Here is a 19,314-nt window from a genome sequence, read left to right as displayed (position 1 = left end):
ACTTTTTCAAGGCCATGTATACTACAAAAGCATGACTAAAATGAGAAACCATTTCACAGGAGCCATTTATAAAATCACTTTCTCAATCAAGTACTTTTTATTTTTTCACAAACTCATTATGGAAAAAAAAGAAAGAAGAAATAAAGAGATTGCAGCCCAACCATTAGATATAACTAGTTCCCAGTGACTTTTTAGCAGAGTACAAAGCATTGTTTTTGCTAGGTTTGATTTATTTTTTACATCTATTTCTGAAAAGACACATTCTAGAGGTTGAGAAAATAGATATGCCAAGACCATATATGATAAGAGAACACTAACCCACAACCTCATCAGCAACCAGCTTGAGAAGCCAAACACAGTTTCTGTAGCAACTGGCCCAGAGTAGTGAAGAGTTGATTGATGACTGCCAGCTTCCCTATTTTTTTGCCTAGCTCCCAACTCATGACCAACCAGAGAAAGCCAGATATACTGAATATTTTCTCTCCTCTACCAGTCTTTGCACCTCTGCCAAATTCAAGTGATGGTGACTAACTCACTTGCAATAGTGAATTCTGTTTAACTAGCCTCTGTTTGTTCCCATTTGGGTGGTCTTCATTTATTTCTACAAAGTAAAACCTTGAAGAAATTACTGAGGCTCACCCACTTTCCAGGCAGCACTCTTGCAGTGGATACCACGAAGTGGGTTCAGTAATTTAACCACGTCAGAGAGAAAAACAAAGCTCAAGGATTCTAAGGCAGCCATACACCACCTCCAAGAGCATCCATGGGAAAATGGGGAGGCCTGGACAGTCCCCACCTGGCATCCTCAGGACAAAGCCTTGAAGGAGAGCCTTGAAATCTACAACGTTTCTTGGGAGGATAAAATGAAATAATGGATGTGAGTGTGTTTTTAAAAAGCAAAGTATTATGGAGACCTTCAAGATGGCAGAGGAGTAAGACATGGAGATAGATTACCTTCCTCCCCACAAATACATCGGAAATACATCTACATGTGAACAACTACAGAACACACGCAGAACACTGGCAGAAGAGACCTCAGACTTCCCAAAAGATATATATATATTTTTCCTTTTTCTCTTTTTGTGAGTGTGCATGTGTATGCTCCTTTGAGTCATTTTGTATGGATAGTTTTGCATTTACCATTTGTCCTAGGGTTCTGTCTGTCTAGGTATTTTGGGGAGGTCTTTTTGTTTTGTATAGTTTTTAGAGCTTGTTATGACTGGTGGATTTGTTTTTGGTTAGATTGTTCCCTTCTTTCTTTTTTTATTTCTTTTTAATTTTTTAATTTTTAATAATTAAAAAAAATTTTTTCATTTACTAATTATTTTATTTTATTTTATTTCTTCCTTTCTTTTTTTCTCCCTTTTCTTCTGAGCCATGTGGCTGACAGAGTCTTGGTGTTCTGGCTGGGTGTCAGGCCTGTGCTTCTGAGATGAGAGAGCTGAGTTGAGGACATTGGTCCACCAAAGACCTCCTGGATGCATGTAATATCAAACAGCGAAACCTCTCTCATAGATCTCCATCACAACACTAAGACCCAGCTCCACTCAATGACCAGCAAGCTACAGTGCTGGACACCTTATGCCAAACAACTAGCAAGACAGGAACACACCCCCACCCATTAGCAGAGAAGCTGTCTAAAATCACAATAAGGTCATACACACCCAAAAACACACCACTGGACGTGGTCCTGCCCATCAGAAAGACAAGATCCAGCCTCATCCACCAGAACACCTGGTTGAGAGGCACCAGTCCTCTCAATGAGGAAGCCTACACAACCCACTGAACCAACCTTAGCCACTGGAGCAGACACCTAAAACAACAGGAACTATGAACCTGCAGCCTATGAAAAGGAGACCCCAAACATGGTAAGTTAAGCAAAATGAGAAGACAGAGAAACACACAGCAGATGAAGGAGCAAGGTAAAAACCCACCAGCCCAAACAAATGAAGAGTAAATAGGCAGTCTACCTGAAAAAAGAATTCAGAGTAATGATAGTAACCATGATCCAAAATTTTGGAAATAGAATGGAGAAAATATAAGAAACTTTTAACAAGGACGTAGAAGAACTAAAGAGCAAACAAACGATGAACAACACAAGAAATGAAATTAAAAATTCTCTAGAAGGAATCAAGAGCAGAATAACTGAGGCAGAAGAACATATAACTGACCTGGTAGATAAAATATTGGAAATAACTACTGCAGAGCAGAAAAAAGAAAAAAGAATGAAAAGAATTGAGGACAGTCTCAGAAACCTATGGGACAACATTAAACACCCCAACATTCGGATTATAGGGCTCCCAGAAGAAGAGAAAAAGAAAGGAACTGAAAAAATGTTTGAAGACATTATCGTTGAAAACTTCCCTAATATGGAAAGGAAATAGTCAGTCAAGTCCAGGAAAGACAGAGAGTGTCATACAGGATAAATCCAAGGAAAAACATGCCAAAACACATATTAAACAAACTATCAAAAATTAAATACAAAGAAAAAATATTAAAAGCAGCAAGGGAAAAACAACAAATAACACACAAAGGAATTCCAATAAGGTTAACAGCTGATCTTTGAGCAGAAACTCTGCAAGCCAGAAGGGACTGGCAGGGCACAATTAAAGTGATGAAAAGGCTAAAAAACTACAACCAAGAATACTCTACCCAGCAAGGATCTCATTCAGAAAAATTAAAACTTTACATACAAGAAAAGCTGAGAGAATTCAGCACCACCAAACCAGCTTTACAACAAATGCTAAAGTAACTTCTGTAGGCAGGAAACACAAGAGAAGGAAAAGACCTACAATAACAAACCCCAAACAATTAAGAAAATGGTAATGGGAAAATACATATTAATAACTACCTTAAATGTAAATGGATTAAATGCTCCAATCAAAAGACATAAACTGGCTGAATGGATACAAAAACAAGACCCATATATGTGCTGTCTACAAGAGACCTACTGCAGACTTAGGGATGGGGAAAGACATTCCAAGCAAATAAAAATCAAAAGAAAGCTGGAGTAGCAATTCTTATAACAGACAATATAGATTTTAAAATAAAGACTATTACAAGAGACAAATAAAGACACTACATAATGATCAAGGGATCAATCCAGGAAGAAGATATAACAATTGTAAATATTTAGGCACCCAATATAAGAGCACCTCAATCCATAAGGCAATTGTTAACAGCCATAAAAGGGGAAATCGACAGTAACACAATCATAGTACAGGACTTTAACACCCCACTTTCACCAATGGACAGATCCTCCAAAATGAAAATAAATAAGAAAACACAAGCTTTAAGTTATACATTAAAGAAGATGGATTAATTGATATTTATAGGACATTCCATTGAAAACAACACAATACAATCTCTTCTCTAGTGCTCATGGAATATTCGTCAGGATAATACCTTGGGTCACAAATCAAGCCTTGGTAAATTTAAGAAAATTGAAATCGTATCAAGTATCTTTTCTGGCCACAACGCTATGAGACTAGATACGAATTACAGGAAAAAATCTGTTAAAAATACAAACACATGGAGGCTAAACAATACACTACAAAATAACAAAGAGATTCTGAAGAAATCAAAGAGAAAATCAAAAAATACCTAGAAACAAATGACAATGAAAACACGACAACCCAAAACCTATGGAATGCAGCAAAAGCAGTTTTAAGAGGGAAGTTTATACCAATACAATCCTAGCTCAAGAAATAAGAAATATCTCAAATAAACAACCTAAACTTACACCTAAAGCAATTAGAGAAGGAAGAACAACAAAAAAAAAAAACCCAAAGTTAGCAGAAGGATAGAAATCATAAAGATCAGATCAGAAATAAATGAAAAAGTAATGAAGGAAAAAATAGCAAAGATCAATAAAACTAAAAGCTGGTTCTTTGAGAAGATAAACAAAATTGATAAACAATTAGCTAGACTCATCAAGAAAAAGAGAAAACTCAAATCAATAGATATGAAAAAGGAGGAGTAATAACTGACACTAGAAATACAAAGGATCATAATAGATACTACAAGAAACAATATGTCAATAAATTGGACAATCTGAGAGAAATGGACAAATTCTTAGAAAAGCACAACCTTCCAAGTCTGAACCAGGAAGAAATAGAAAATATAAGCAGACCAATCACAAGCACTGAAATTGAGACTGTGATTACAAATCTTCCAACAAACAAAAACCCAGGACCAGATGGCTTCACAGGCAAATTCTATCAAACATTTAGAGAAGAGCTAACAACAATCCTTCTCAAACTTTTCCAAAATTTAGCAGAGGGGGAACACTCCCAAAGTCATTCTATGAGGCCACCATCACCTTGATACCAAAACCAGACAAAGATGTCACATAAAAAGAAAACTATAGGCCAATATTCCTGATGAACATAGATGAAACATCCTCAACAAAACACCAGCAAACTGAATCCAACAGCACATCAAAAGGATCATACACCATGATGATCAAGTGGGGTTTACCCCAGGAATGAAGGATTCTTCAATATACACAAATCAATCACTGTGATACACCATATTAACAAATTTAAGGAAAAAAACCATATGATCACCTCAATAGATGCAGATAAAGCTTTTGACAAAATTCAACATGCATTTATGATAAAAACCCTTCCGAAAGTAGGCACAGAGGGAATTTACCTCAACATAATAAAGGCCACATATAACAAACCCACAGCCAACATCATTCTCAATGGTGAAAAACTGAAAGCATTTCCACTAAGATCAGGAACAAGACAAAGTTGTCCAACTTTGTTGGACAAAGTTGTCCAATTACAAGCTATTATTACAAACTATTATTCAACATAGTTTTGGAAGTTTTAGCCACAGCAACCACAGAAGAAAAAGAAATAAAAGGAATCCAAATCGGAAAAGAAGAAGTAAAGCTGTCACTCTTTGCAAATGACATGATACTATACCTAGAGAATCCTAAAGATGCTAGGAGAAAACTACTAGAGCTAATCAATGAATTTGGTTAAGTAGCAGGATACAAAATTAATGCACAAAAATCTCTTGCATTCATATACACTAATGATGAAAAATCTGTAAGACAAATTAAGGAAACACTCCCATTACCATTGCAACAAAAAGAATAAAATATCTAGGAATAAACCTACCTAAGGAGACAAAAGACCTGTATGCAGAAAATTATAAGACACTGATGAAAGAAATTAAAGATGATACAAATAGATGGAGAGATATACTATGTTCTTGGAATGGAAGAGTCAACATTGTGAAAATGACTATACTGCCCAAAGCAATCTACAGGTTCAATGCAATCCCTATCCAACTACCAATGGCATTTCTCACAGAACTAGAACAGAAAATTTCACAATTTGTATGGAAACACAAAAGGCCCCGAATAGCCAAAGCAATCTTGAAAAAGAAAAACAGAGCTGGAGGCATCAGGTTCCCAGACTTCAGACTATACTACAAAGCTACAGTAATCAAGACAGTATTGTACTGGCACAAAAACAGAAATATAGATCAATGGAACAGGGTAGAAAGCCCAGAGATAAACCCACATGCATATGGTCAACTTGTCTTTGATAAAGGAGGCAAGAATATACAATGGAGAAAAGACAGCCTCTTCACTAAGTGGTGCTGGGAAAACTGGACAGCTACATATAAAAGAATGAAATTAGAACACTCCCTAACACCATACACAAAAATAAACTCAAAATGGATTAAAGCCCTAAATTTAAGGCCAGACACTATAAAACTTAGAGGAAAACATAGGCAGAACGCTCTATGACATAAATCACAGCAAGATCCTTTTTGACCTACTTCCTTGAGAAATGGAAATTAAGACAAAAATAAACAAATGGGACCTAATGAAACTTCAAAGCTTTTGCACAGCAGAGGATACCATAAACAAGGTGAAAAGGCAACCTTCAGAACGGAAGAAAATATTTGCAAATGAAGCAACTGACAAAGGATTAATCTCCAAAGTTTACAAGCAACTCATGCAGCTCAATATCAAAAAAAAAAAACACCCAATCTAAAAATGCACAGAAAACCTAAATAGACATTTCTCCAAAGACCATATACAGATTGCCAACAGACACATGAAAGAATGCTCAACATCACTAATCATTAGAGAAATTCAAATCAAAACTACAATGAGGTATCACCTCACACCAGTCAGAATGGCCATCATCAAAAAATCTACAAACAGTAAATGCTGGAGAGGGTGTGGAGAAAAGGGAACCCTCTTGCACTGTTGGTGGGAATGTAAATTGATACAGCCACTATGGAGAACAGTATGGAGGTTCCTTAAAAAACTAAAATAGAGCTACCATATGACCCAGCAATCCCACTACCGGGCATATACCCTGAGAAAACCATAATTCAAAAAGAGTCATGTACTACAATGTTCATTGCAGCTCTATTTACAATAGTCAGGACATGGAAGCAACCTAAGTGTCCATCGAGAGAAGAATGGATAAAGAAGATGTGGCACATATATACAATGGAATATTACTCAGCCATAAAAGAAACCGAAATTGAGTTATTTGTAGTGAGGTGGATGGACCTAGAGACTGTCATACAGAGTGAAGTAAGTCATAAAGAGAAAAACATATACCATATGCTAACACATATATATGGAATCTAAAAAAAAAAAAAAATGGTTCTGAAGAACCTAGGGACAGGACAGGAATAAAGACCCAGACATAGAGAATGGACTTGAGGACACTGGTAGGGGGAAGGGTAAGCTGGGACGAAGTGAGAGAGTAGCATTGAAATATATACACTACCAAATGTTAAATAGATAGCTAGTGGGAAACAGCCACATAGCACAGGGAGATCAGCTTGGTGCTTTGTGACCACTTAGAGGGGTGGGATAACAAGTTTGGGAGGGAGACGCAAGAGGGAGGAGATATGGGGATATATGTATATGTGTAGCTGATTCACTTTGTTATACAGCAGAAACTAACACACCATTGTAAAGCAATTATACTCCAATAAAGATGTTTAAAAAAAAAGTAAGAAATGACTGAACTTGAGAGTCTAGGATCAAATTTGAAAGAATAATTTTACTGAGAGAAACTTGCCCTGTTTCCAAGTCCTGATATAATCAAAACTTCAAAGGCAAATTTTTCCTAGCTGTAATTTGAATAATGCATCCAGCTAAATGTTCTCTATACATGCATGGTATATATAAGTGGACCTTGGGATGATGAGAGATTGAGGTCAGACCAATACTAAAAGAAAAAAAAAAGATTAATAAAAAGCTCTAGAGAGTCAAATGGGCTTTTTAAAAGTACCCCAATTACAGCTAATCCAACTGGAATTGAAATGAACCAAGAATAACTTTAAGCATGGAACAAAGGCCAATAAGAAATAGATCTCAGTCACTGAAGAAATAAAGGTATCCACCTCTAATGTGGCAGAAACTGGTGAAATATTCAACTCCTGGAGCAATACAAAGCAAAGAAGAAATCATTTTTAGATAAGAGAACAAAACTAATGAATCTTCTCAGAAAGCCTAAGAGCTATGTTACCACAATAGTGCAAAGATAATGTCTACAATTCTTTTCAATGATTGTTTTGCCAATATACAGTGTAAAGGAAAAGAAGACTAATAATTGCTTGTCAGTATTGACAAAGTATGAGTGGCATCATGATAGGGAAGAGCTGGGGGAAGGTGGATGCCACTTCACAGCTATAGCGGAGACTAACCGGCTGTGCTATGTTCACACCAAAGGAATGAGAAAGGAAGGCACATGTGAAGGTCAAGTTAAATGAGCTGTTTACATCTTTCCAGTTAACAAAACACATTTCAAAGCCCAAAGGATTTGAGTCATTGAGGAAATTTTAAAAGGTGCAAAATGAGGCAAGAAATCACATTAAGATTTAGAACTCTGTGTGCCAGGTCCAGTTATAGGTGGGTGAGAGAAAGCTTCACTGTAGAATCTTATGAAGCAAATTTGTAAGCCATAAAGTATTTCACTATAGGGAAAAAGCCCTCCATGACTCTGAAATCCTATTCCTTAATGATATAGATATACAATACAAAACACCCAAACAGATTTGAGTAACTAAAAGGAATTTCTGAAATTCTGCAATAAGAGGAAAATATAGTATATAAAAATGAACATGCTCACTTTCAAATAAAGTAGCCTTAAGGAGCAATTATTTTTTATAGAAATCATATATGCAAGTCTATTTTATTTTATTTTTTAAAATTTTGTCTGTGCCATGCGGCATGCAGGATCTCAGTTTCCCAACCAGGGATCGAACCTGCAGTGGAGGCATGGAGTCTTAACCACTAGACCAAAGAAGGAATTATTTCAAAACCCACTACCTTTAAACATGTATTGAATTCTTGCTATATATGTATCTAGAGATACAAAAGACAGCCAAGAACTGGAGGAACTTACAGTTCACGGAGAGCAAAATTAGACAATCACAAGTGTTAAATGTGTAGTTACAGGCATTTAGTGCATGTGTACTTAGTAACAGGAATAGCATTTTGCCCAACAAGACCTCACAACACAAATGAAGAGCTGTAACAAGACGGATGAAGAGGGATAGAATACATATTAAAAGTGTAGCTTGATGTCCACATGTTTAAATGACTTCCTTAAGGATTTTAAAACAAATTTATTTTAATATCTTCCCCTGAGAAATAATGTAAGAATTCCAGCAGTACCTTGAGTTGAAAAGTTTACATATTTCTCAGCAGACATTTATCTAGGCATGTGCTTCTATTGACAAAAATACACAAATATCTCAAATATGAAAAATAATGAATAACATTTAATTATGTCATTGTCAGGCTTGTCATGTACCAACTTTGCCATTATCCACCTGCAATTCAACAGTAAAGCTGGTTCAACAGGTGTTTTTCTCCTGGCTCAGCCCAGTTGTAACTTACTCAAGGATAATGAGGCAATGAAAATGCTAGCAAACCTCATTTCTCAGTAAGCAAACTTGATGCTCTCTAAATTCATGTTTTGTGTGTATGGCTATAGCACCCCTCCTTTTCAGCAATCATCCACATTCAAGGATTGTGGAAGTCAACTCCTGTAGGTTTTTCTGCCTGTAGAAAAATGAGATTTGATACTCCAGAAAATGGTCCTCCAATGTTAACTGAATGTGCCTCTTTGCTGAAGTTTGAAATATAAACTTTTATTTTATTTGGTGGCTTCTTAAAACAGTGTCAGAAAGGAAGTCCAAAATGTGACGTCATTCACCTCATGCCAAGCCTTCACATCACCCATGTGGTTCATCACAGATGAAATACAGATTCAACCCTACTGTAGACCAGCCAGCTTCTCTATTAAATAAGCAAAAAACAGACAAATGAAGTTTCTGTTGCCCTCCTTCCCTTTTGCTTAAATTACTTCTCTATTTTCTTCTTTTCTTTATCATAAATTTTATTCAAAAACTTGTATCTATTTGGTATATTGTCTCAGATTACATCCACCCTGAAGAATTAAAACTTATATTTCACTCTCTGTCCTTCAACAGAAAACGTCCTTCTTAGGTATGAAATGAATGACTCCTTTTTTTTTTTCTTCTGTAACCTTCGGTAGACCCCCTTCTGCAACCTCCCTCTCACAAGGTCCTCATCATATCCTACTGGAGCTTTCACAACTGCATACCAAACTGGTCTTCTTGCTATTGTTTCTTATACTCAAGTCCACCCCCAACAGAGCTACCTGTTATTTTCCTAAAACTAACATCTGATCACGTTACTCTCTGCTCAAAAACCAATCGTTGGCTCTTTACTGCCTACAGAATAAAATAAAAATTCCTTAACTTTACAAAGAATATCCTCAAGATATCATTTTAGTCATTTTCCTTCCTTCCTGACACACAGACACAAAACTCCAATATTAATTCCTCACTACGTCTGTCATTAGATGAATTGGAGACAGGAAATACATGGTATCCTCTGCTTAAAATACCTCTCATTTCTCTTTCACATGGTAAGTCCATATTCACTTTTATGATGAAGCTCAAATTTCACCTTTTGGGAGGTCTGAATCTCTTAGGAAGGATAATTTTTTCCTTCCTCGAATTTCTGAAAGAACTCTGTCCATGTAACTACTATAACATCTAGTTCCTGTAACTTTATATGTGTATGTTCTTATTTATTTTATTGCCTATGACCTCCTTAAAGGAAAGGCTTCTTTGTTTTTGCATTTTTAAGACCTTGCTTAGAACATCCATCACAGAAGTGTTGTCAATAAGTGTCTGTTAACTTGTTGAAATGAATGTGTACATGAATGAATTAATATTACTCTATGACTACACACTGTGCATTAATCTTTACAAAGTTTTTAATGATCACAGCAAAGACTATAGTTAATGTAGATGACATCTGAATATGTGTAAAGAACACATATAGAATATATAGGAAATCCTACAGTAAGAGAAGACTAACTGTAGTCTCCTTCCATGTCCCTTGAAGGGTCTCATGCTTGTAGGCAGCTCTCCTCCATATTTATTGTCAATTTTCACAATGAAAAATCCAAAACATTTTTATTTTTTTACTTTCTCCATTGTGTCACATGGGTAGAAAGTGGCTCCCTGACTTCAAAACCTGGAGACATTCTTAAGTTGAATATATATATATATATATATATATATATATATATATATATATATATATTCTCACATGAATATATTCTAGAAAGTATCTTAACTTTACAATCCTGAGTTATTTTAGGAGATTGTTAGTAAAAGATGAATATTCTATCTGTAGGTTTGACTTGTTTTTAGTTCAGAGCTGATTATTCTCATATCATATAAGATTTTATATTATTCAATTTCTTGGCTCCCATTATTCATTTATTACTGCTCCAATTAAGTTATAATTTTTGAAGTTAGTAAAATAGAGTAGAAGAAATATTCATAACTTTTAGTATACGCAGTTAAAAAAAATCATTTGAGGTCAGTGATTTCCCAGAAATTTACTAAAGAATAATAATTCCTCTTAACAACAACAACAAAAAGTATTTTTTGAATTATATATTTATTCACATGCTCTTCTAGATATCCATGATCAAACAGAATACATAGGAAATATGGATGTCACATCAAAGGAAGACTTAGAGAAAAATGGCAATCACTACTTATTTATCAGGAGTATGGAAGAGAAAGGGGAGAACAAAGAAAATGTACTAGTATCCAAGATTTTAAAATCAAACTGGAAGTTTTGCCCCAGAATCTTAGTAGGTCCCGCTGGGGAGAATGCTTGTATGCTTTTCTATGCTTGGAACACTGAATCTGATAAAGATTGTTTGCTGAGTCTAACAAAAACTTGGCTTCAATTTTACTTGCTGGAAGTTTAAATTTGACATTTCTACTTTCATCAGCTTTTATTTTTACTTCTATTCCACACTGCTGTTTCTTCTATTTCAACATCGTGGTTAAGTTCTTTGTAGGTCCTTAGAATCATTTAAAGAAGTATTCATTTAGTTTCCTACACAAACTTTTTTAGATGATGAGTTAATCTAATGATAAGAATTACAAAGAGGGGAGACATTATTTAAAAACACAAATCTAAGAATTCAAAATTGTCTTTTCTTCATGATACTGCAATATAGTTTGTATCTCTTCATTAATATTGTACCACCATCATTGTGGTATTATCTCCCAAAGGGCTTGAGAAAGTGACTACATGAACACTTTAAGGATGATAAATTCACATTATTCAGCACTCAGTATGGAAGGCTATGCAGGAGAGACAAGCTAATGACAAGTGCTTCTATAATAAAGCAAATAAAGACTCATATCTATGTTTACATATATTCTTACAGCTTCAGGATTAAACCCCACCAACAGAGGCAAATAAGCTAAAAAAAAATTAAGGCATTTCCTCTGTGAAATGCAGAAATTCTACCTACTCCCAAAATTTTTCAAATAAATGTAGCTTTAAAAAAATTGAGGAAGGGAAAGAACAGACAGGCTTGTAGGAATGGAGTGTGCAATACCAGGATTAAACCATAGGGTTAACCATGAAGAAGAGAGTCTTCAAAACTTCTGTATAAGACTTAGTATTGAGAAACCTATTAACTTACACTGAGAGGCATAAAAAATATTTGAATAAATACAGGTAAATTATATGGAGGTGATCAATGATGCAAAAATATCAATTCTTCAGAAATTACTATATTGATAGAATTCCAGTTATAATTGGAATGCACAAAAGGAGCATATGAATTAAAAATGGAGATTACAAAACTAAATGTACAGTTTGACCCCTCCTTTGGAAAACATGTATATCATAGCATACATAGAAACAAATACAGCAAAATATTAATGGTGATTATCTCTTAATGAGATGATCATTGTTGATTTGTTATTTGCATCATGTAGCATATGTAAGTAAAGTGATTACCTCATAGAGTTCTTGGAAAGTTCATTGTTATTGTGAAGCTCAAATGGAATGTAAGTGGAAGAGGTTAATAAATGCTGAAATATTATATAAGTATGAAAATTTTAAATTAGATTACATAATAAACATTAACGAGTTGGCCTTTCAATGTTACAGATTTTAATTGCCCTAATAACTCTATATGTCTTTTCTCTCAACTTTTCTCCCCCTAATATTTTCTAAAGTACTTGGGAAATGTCCTACTACTTAAAGAATATCTCACCAATCTTTCTTAGCAGATGGTTTCCCTTCTGCTTTATCTAGAGAAAGAAGCCCTCAGGTAGGTACCCCTCCACACCACAAAACGTATCCTGTGAGCCTATGTTCATGGTCACCCACTTATCCTTCCATCTTTCTTCTTTTTATATAAGGGAAATCTACCCTCATAGTTCCGAAAGTTATCCCTCCTCCCCTTTTTTAGTAAATTCTATTCTCTCCTATCTTCTCAGGAAGCTTTAAGTATTGGATATTCTTTCTCTCACTTTCCTCAGAAAGACATTTCTCTTTAGCTTTAAAAATACTCAATTCTTCCCATTTAAAAAAATCTTTATTCTCACTTTCTTCTTTCTCCTTCCATTTGTAGTTAAATTCTTGAAAGTCTTTTTTGACAATATCTCTGTTTCCTTAACTCCTATTATTCATCCCACCCAACCTTAGCTTTCTTTTCCCACCCATCATGGCTCTTGTTAAGATCACCAATAACCTCCAGCTCTCTAAAATCTATGACCATTTTTTCCCATATTACATAAAATGTTTTTGTTGATATACCCTTCCCTGAACTTCTGTAACTACCACATTTGGCTTCTTTGACCATCTCTATGCTAGATACTTTCAAATCCATATTTTCCAATTTCTCTTTTGAATATAGAGCCATACATTGTTATTTGCTCTTTTTGGATGCCCAAAAACTGCCACAAACTCTACATATCCAAATTAGTGGCTCCCTCACCCCACTCCATCACCACATCTTTAAACATTTCTATTTATTTATGCATTTATATACATTTTTATAGCATAGGATTTAAGAACATGGGCTCTTAGTCAAATATCTGAGTTCGTGGAGTTCATGTGCTACTTCTAACACTTAAAAGATGAAAATCCTGGATAATTTACTTAATATCTGACTTGATCCTGTCATATGAAAAACATTCAGATTCATTTTGAGAATTAAGTGACAAAGTAAGAAGAGTTGAGAATATAACCTGGCATAGTAAATAGTTAATAAATATTTGCTATCATTATTAGGTCTTATCGAACCTTTCTCACACTTCTCAGTTAGTTTTATCTGAGAGAGAAATCTCGGAGTCATGCTTGAATTGTACCAGTCCCATACCTCCATAACAGTTCTACCACCAAACCTCAGTATTTAAGTTCCTAAAGAGTTCTCAAAAGTGTCCACCTCACTCTGTTTCCATCTGTCCTACTGCAGTGCAAACAACCTTTATAAGTCACTTTATTCTCCCCTACTATTGCTAAACCAGAGTTCTCATTTTCCTTATTAGAATCTTTTTGGAGGAAATGAAACCTATTTAGTCTCTACTTCACTATAAAACCATCTGAAGAATTCAATTTCAAAACTGTATTTCAATGGTTTTATTTATTTGCAATATTTCACTTACCTATAAGGGATACCAACAAAGAAAAAAAAAGAGTTCTATGGTCAAGTAATTTTGGAAAATATTGTATACTATTCCCTTTCTTACAGATTTACCATCAATTTGTTCTAGAAAAGATGCTACCAATCTTTGTGTAACCTAGCATTTCTCCATGTATTTGGGCATCATACTTCATTGTAAAGTAATACTATTAGCACATTTGGGGAAATGGCATTCTACATAATGAAGATCTATAAATGTTTTAGTAGTGAAGAGACAGGAATAGAGTTGTGTTTTAGAAATACAACTGGCAGTGACATGAAGAATGGACTTGATACTATATGAAAAAGTTATGTATCTACCTAAGGGCAGTATTCTGTAATTTTCCTTTCATAATTTCATATAAACTACTGATTCATCCTTTTCAGATGCTAACCTAAAACATTTTCTCCATTAATATTTTCTAGATTCTCCTACACTCTCCAGATCTTTCCAGTCCCACAGCTGTCATTCTCTACCAGCTCTCATTATCTTGAAAAAAAAAAAGTAATTAAAACAATATCCTGAATTCAACCTCTATCTATATAGGACATCTGAACTAGACTAAGCTTTATTAAAGCAGCTATTGAATAGATAATTTCCCTACAAATGTCACAAATGGCTTTTCAAATATGGCCTGTGAGAGGAAGGCAGGTGTAGGCTTTAGATAAGGAGTAAAGTCACATTTGAAAGAGGCAAAGTATAAGGGGGATTCCAGAAAACACTTAAACCAAATTCAGTGAAGGCTAGGGAAGTGTTAGAAAAGGGAGTTGTAAATATTGGCAGCCTAGAGGAAATTGTGTTAAGTGTCTATCTCCAATAATATTTGCCCATCTTCAACACTATCACCTGTCCAAATGATAGTGCATCCAGCCCCAGGGTGTTATAATTGTACCAAGAGCAGCTTCTGAGGCTGCTCAGAAACAGATGTGTTTCATTGAGTATAAGATCAAGTAATAATCCCTTTGCCCAACAATCAAAATCTACCACAATCTAGCCACAGTCTAACTTTTCAGTTTATATTTCTGCAATGACATAGCAGATTCTTAGTCTGTTGTATACCTCTGCAGAATAGACCAGAGAGAAATATGCTAGAACACATCCACATCCAGTACTCCTTTCCTTCATGGTCTCTTGGAGGGTTAAATTTTCCAGTGCTCTTGCAAATAGGCAGGTCATTGCAACAAGTTGTGGCCAATGGGCTATTGGTGTAAGTGATGTGTATTTCTGCTAGGTCAAGCATTTAATTGCCAGGGAAATACCTTCCAGTTCTCTCTTTTTTTTTTTTTTTCTGCAGAGACTGAGAAAGACACCTATTTTATATAACTGAGCTTCAAGACGGATGCCAACCTGTATCCATGAGCATTTTTGTGGAGCAGAGTCCCCCAGCTAACCCTGTGGGACATTTAGAACTAGGAAGAAATGTGTTTGTCCTGTTTAGACACTGAAATATGGGGTTAGTTTGTTACCTCAGCAGAACCTAGCCTATCCCAACTAATAAAAGAATTTTATTAGTATCACCTCTGAAATTTTACAGGAAATGTAGCTGTAAATTATTTCATCCTTTCCCTAGTAAAAGAGGGTTATATTATGTGAGGTGAGGAGAAATAAGGTATCTTAACTCAGATGAGAAAATTTAACAAGTTGCATTAAAAGAATCCTAGGATTATCCTGGGAAGTACCTTCTAGGAAAGCTCAGTCATCAGTAGAGAAGCATGTGAGTTCTTTTTTCTCTCCTTCTTTTTTTTTTTTTTGTTGTCATACTATATGGCTACAGAGAAGACATCAAACTTAAAAAAACCAATCTTCTAAACAATCAGTTCTGTTTATTTTATTACAGTCATTTTAGTTAAAAAAAAAAAAATGAGCTAGTTCTCACAATAAAAATTCCTAAAAGAAAGAATGTTCACAGGAGACACATCAGAAAAATAACAAAGAGCCAGACAAATGAAGAGAGAAGAATCCTCTCTATGCTTTTAGGAATAAACCATGCACATTCTTTTTTGAGCTTTAGGACAGTTTAAAGTCAGTATGTTATTGTTATCAAGTACAGAAGGCTTGATTGTTTCCCTCTGGTGATTTTGGTGATGTGCTGTCTGACAAGAAAGAGAATTTATCCCTCTTATTTGTATTTACTTTCTTAGGGATTCTCTTTTTATTTAGTTATTTGAAGTATTTGGGGGGCAGAGAGAACTGAAAAAGATTACTGCTCACTATTTCTTTTCTCTGTCCTACTTCTTGGAGTTCTTCTCTAGTAGTAAAATGGCTTTGTGCCTTTAAAGTATGGAATGGTTCTCAACTCACCTTTAAAAACCTATTTTTCTTTGCTTTATTAGAAACACTGTTTCCCAATTGTACTGTTGCCGTAACATTACATTCCACTCCTTGAGCTCCCAAGAAAGTCAGCTGGGCCATGCCCTTGATGAGACTGTTAAGGTGGAAAAGTTTTCCTTCTATTTTTCTAGGTTCTTTGGCTGATCTAATAATTAACTTGACATAAGACAAATTAATAAGAGAAAAATAAATTTATTTTTGTGCACATGGGATGCTCATGTAATATGAGACCCAAAGGCAGTTAGGCAATTGAGGCTATATGCCATCTTGAGCTAAGGAATTGGATAGGGGCCTGGGGCTTCAAAGGGGAGAAGGACTGTTCACAGGGAGATAAGAAGAGCAAATGTTTGGTAGTCAGATGTTTCTCCTACCAGGCAGGTAAGTCTTTCAGATAAAAATTATCCCTGGTCATAGCTCTACTTCTGAACCAGGCCCCTATCTAAATTCTTTTAGGAAGTTAAGGAAGAGGTACAAGTTCTTCTCAAGTCAGCTGGGTCTCAATTACCCTCAACTGAAAATAATCCACCTGCCAAAGTGGTACATTTTGGAGTGGCATATTTGCTCCCCTTCAAAATAAAGAGACCACTGCATGCTTCCATGGCTTCTCCTTTAAGGATACTGGAAATAGAGAAAATAGATCAATAGCAACAACATATAGGCAGATGAGGTAGGAAAATCTCCTTTTCTGTGGCAGCAGCTCCAACTTTCTCTCCCATATCCTGATCCTATTAATTTGCAAAAATTTACAGCCTCCCTCTCCTCACTCATCCAGGGGAAAAAAATGGAGTGAATTATTTTAAAGGGTAAATTGTCCTCATACACAAATATTGCAACAAAATTGGATCATTTTCTAAATTTCTTTTTTGCCTTCATAGCCTTAGGTTAAAAATGAAAATTTTAAATATACCCTTGGCTTGACCTTTGCTTTCTTATTTCAGATGGTCATTGTGGAACATTTTCAATAAAAGATGATCATATTAACTGAGCCTTCTTCAAAGGTCAGCTTGTCTATTTGAATTGTTTTGTTATTTTAAGAGACAGCCATGTTTTCATTTGGGGGCCATCCATAGCATAGTTAAATACTATTCATTGTTTCAAAATTGCAGTTCCATGGTTTTGTTTAAAATACAAAACATCAGTTAGAAAACTCCAATATGCATTTCCTGCATTCCTTGCTGTTATAGGAAGGAGTCTAGGCAATGAGGAAACAGTGGCTTCCTTGAGAAACAGAGGGAAGTGCTCAAAGGATGTGTGGGGACAACACAAGAAGAGACTTTGCCTACTTCTCAGATTTTTTCTAGGAATAGTTCTCCCCACGTTGAATGTTTCTTTATATATACTTACATATAAATAAGTTGAGAGTCACAGGTTAAAAAAATTGCTGAAACAAAGCCCAACCTGAAAATTAACTCCATATTAAAGGAAATAGGACTGTGAATGGTGCTGGAAGGAAAACAAGTGGACTTGAAAATACTTGGTTTGTGACTATTGACCAGAAATATTTATTCAATGTCCCCATGAGCATGAAGCTGTGGTAAGTTAAATATTGTGTGGGGACAGAGGTAGGGAAGAACATATTTAGCATGGTTTTCTGAAGAATTTCCTTGAAAAGAGGAACCTCACAAAATTCTGCTTTTTAACTAAAAGGAAACAAGTAAAATTATACAACTACAGTAATACTCTCTTAACTTGAGAATATTAAAATTTTGGTTTTCTATATTTACATTCCATTTAGAAAAAAACTCCCCAATGTTGTTGTTCAATGCATAGAATCGGGAGATAGAGGTATACCCAGATGGTCCCTGCCCTCAAGGAACTTAAAGTAAACAATACCAACAGCAATTGCCAGGTCAATAGTAAATGACTGTTATTTTCAGGCATATGAGCTCATCATCCACAGGTATTGCATTACTGTGTTATGAATTCTGGTATGCATCTTCTTTTAAAGTGTGATAACCCAATCATTCTAAACCTATCTTACTTGATTTGAAAGAGCCTGACATTGCAAGATGGAAATAAAAAAGAACTGTAATCTTATACTCTTTCAAAGTGCTTTCCAGGACTGCAAAAGTGGTCAACCTGAGAAGTTAGAATTGATTTCCAAATGACTTCATATCACACTCCTCTTGTGTTCACACAATGTTCTGGGTCATAGGAAGGGGAAAAAAATTTGTCAGAAAAATTTCAAAATATCTATCTACCAACATTTTTAAGGGTGCTTAAGTGAATTAAATTCTAATCCATTTTAAGGCAGATGTAAATGTATGGTGTGTGGTCATATCTGTCATTTAAAATGAAAGATATTTTAATATTAAAAATAAAATAATTTCTTCCACAGGATTCTCAAATTTTATATAAAGCGTTATTTTATGACTAGTAAACAGGGCTCAGGGAAAGTAATTGGAGCTTTCTTCATTATAATAGTATGTTATAAATGTTTGGTTCAAAGTTATTTCAAGCCCATTGTATATTCATGTTACATACCTGTATCCTATACACATTTATAAAATCATTCAATGTGAGTGAATCTATAGTAAACTGCCATTCTGAAGAATAGCACTGTTAATCAGTTCAGGAAAGGTCATGCTTTGTTTGCTTGTTCTATAAATCATGCACACATTTCTTCTAAGCGGTTTAAAGATGTGCAAGGTCTCAATTCCACCAAGCAAAGTAACTGAGTATTTTTGAATGAAAATCTCCAACAGCTGTAATTGAAGAAGTGGCATAGTTCACATTCTACATAAATACAATGAATACTACCTTCAAGGGCAAAAATCAGCCTGTGAAATGAAACCAAAATGACTGGAAACAGAAGGCACACACTAAGTTAGTCATTGATTGATTTAGTTGGGAGGGTCCTAGTAAAAAGCTGACATTGATTTATCTTTTAATCTAACAGAATAACAACAAATCTTCAAGCAATCAGTTTTAATGGTCTTA

This window comes from Monodon monoceros, unplaced genomic scaffold (assembly GCF_005190385.1).
Source record: "Monodon monoceros isolate NGI ecotype Baffin Bay Population unplaced genomic scaffold, NGI_Narwhal_1 Super_Scaffold_15, whole genome shotgun sequence".
NCBI lineage: Eukaryota > Metazoa > Chordata > Mammalia > Artiodactyla > Monodontidae > Monodon > Monodon monoceros.
Note: the sequence above shows the minus strand (reverse complement) of the source record.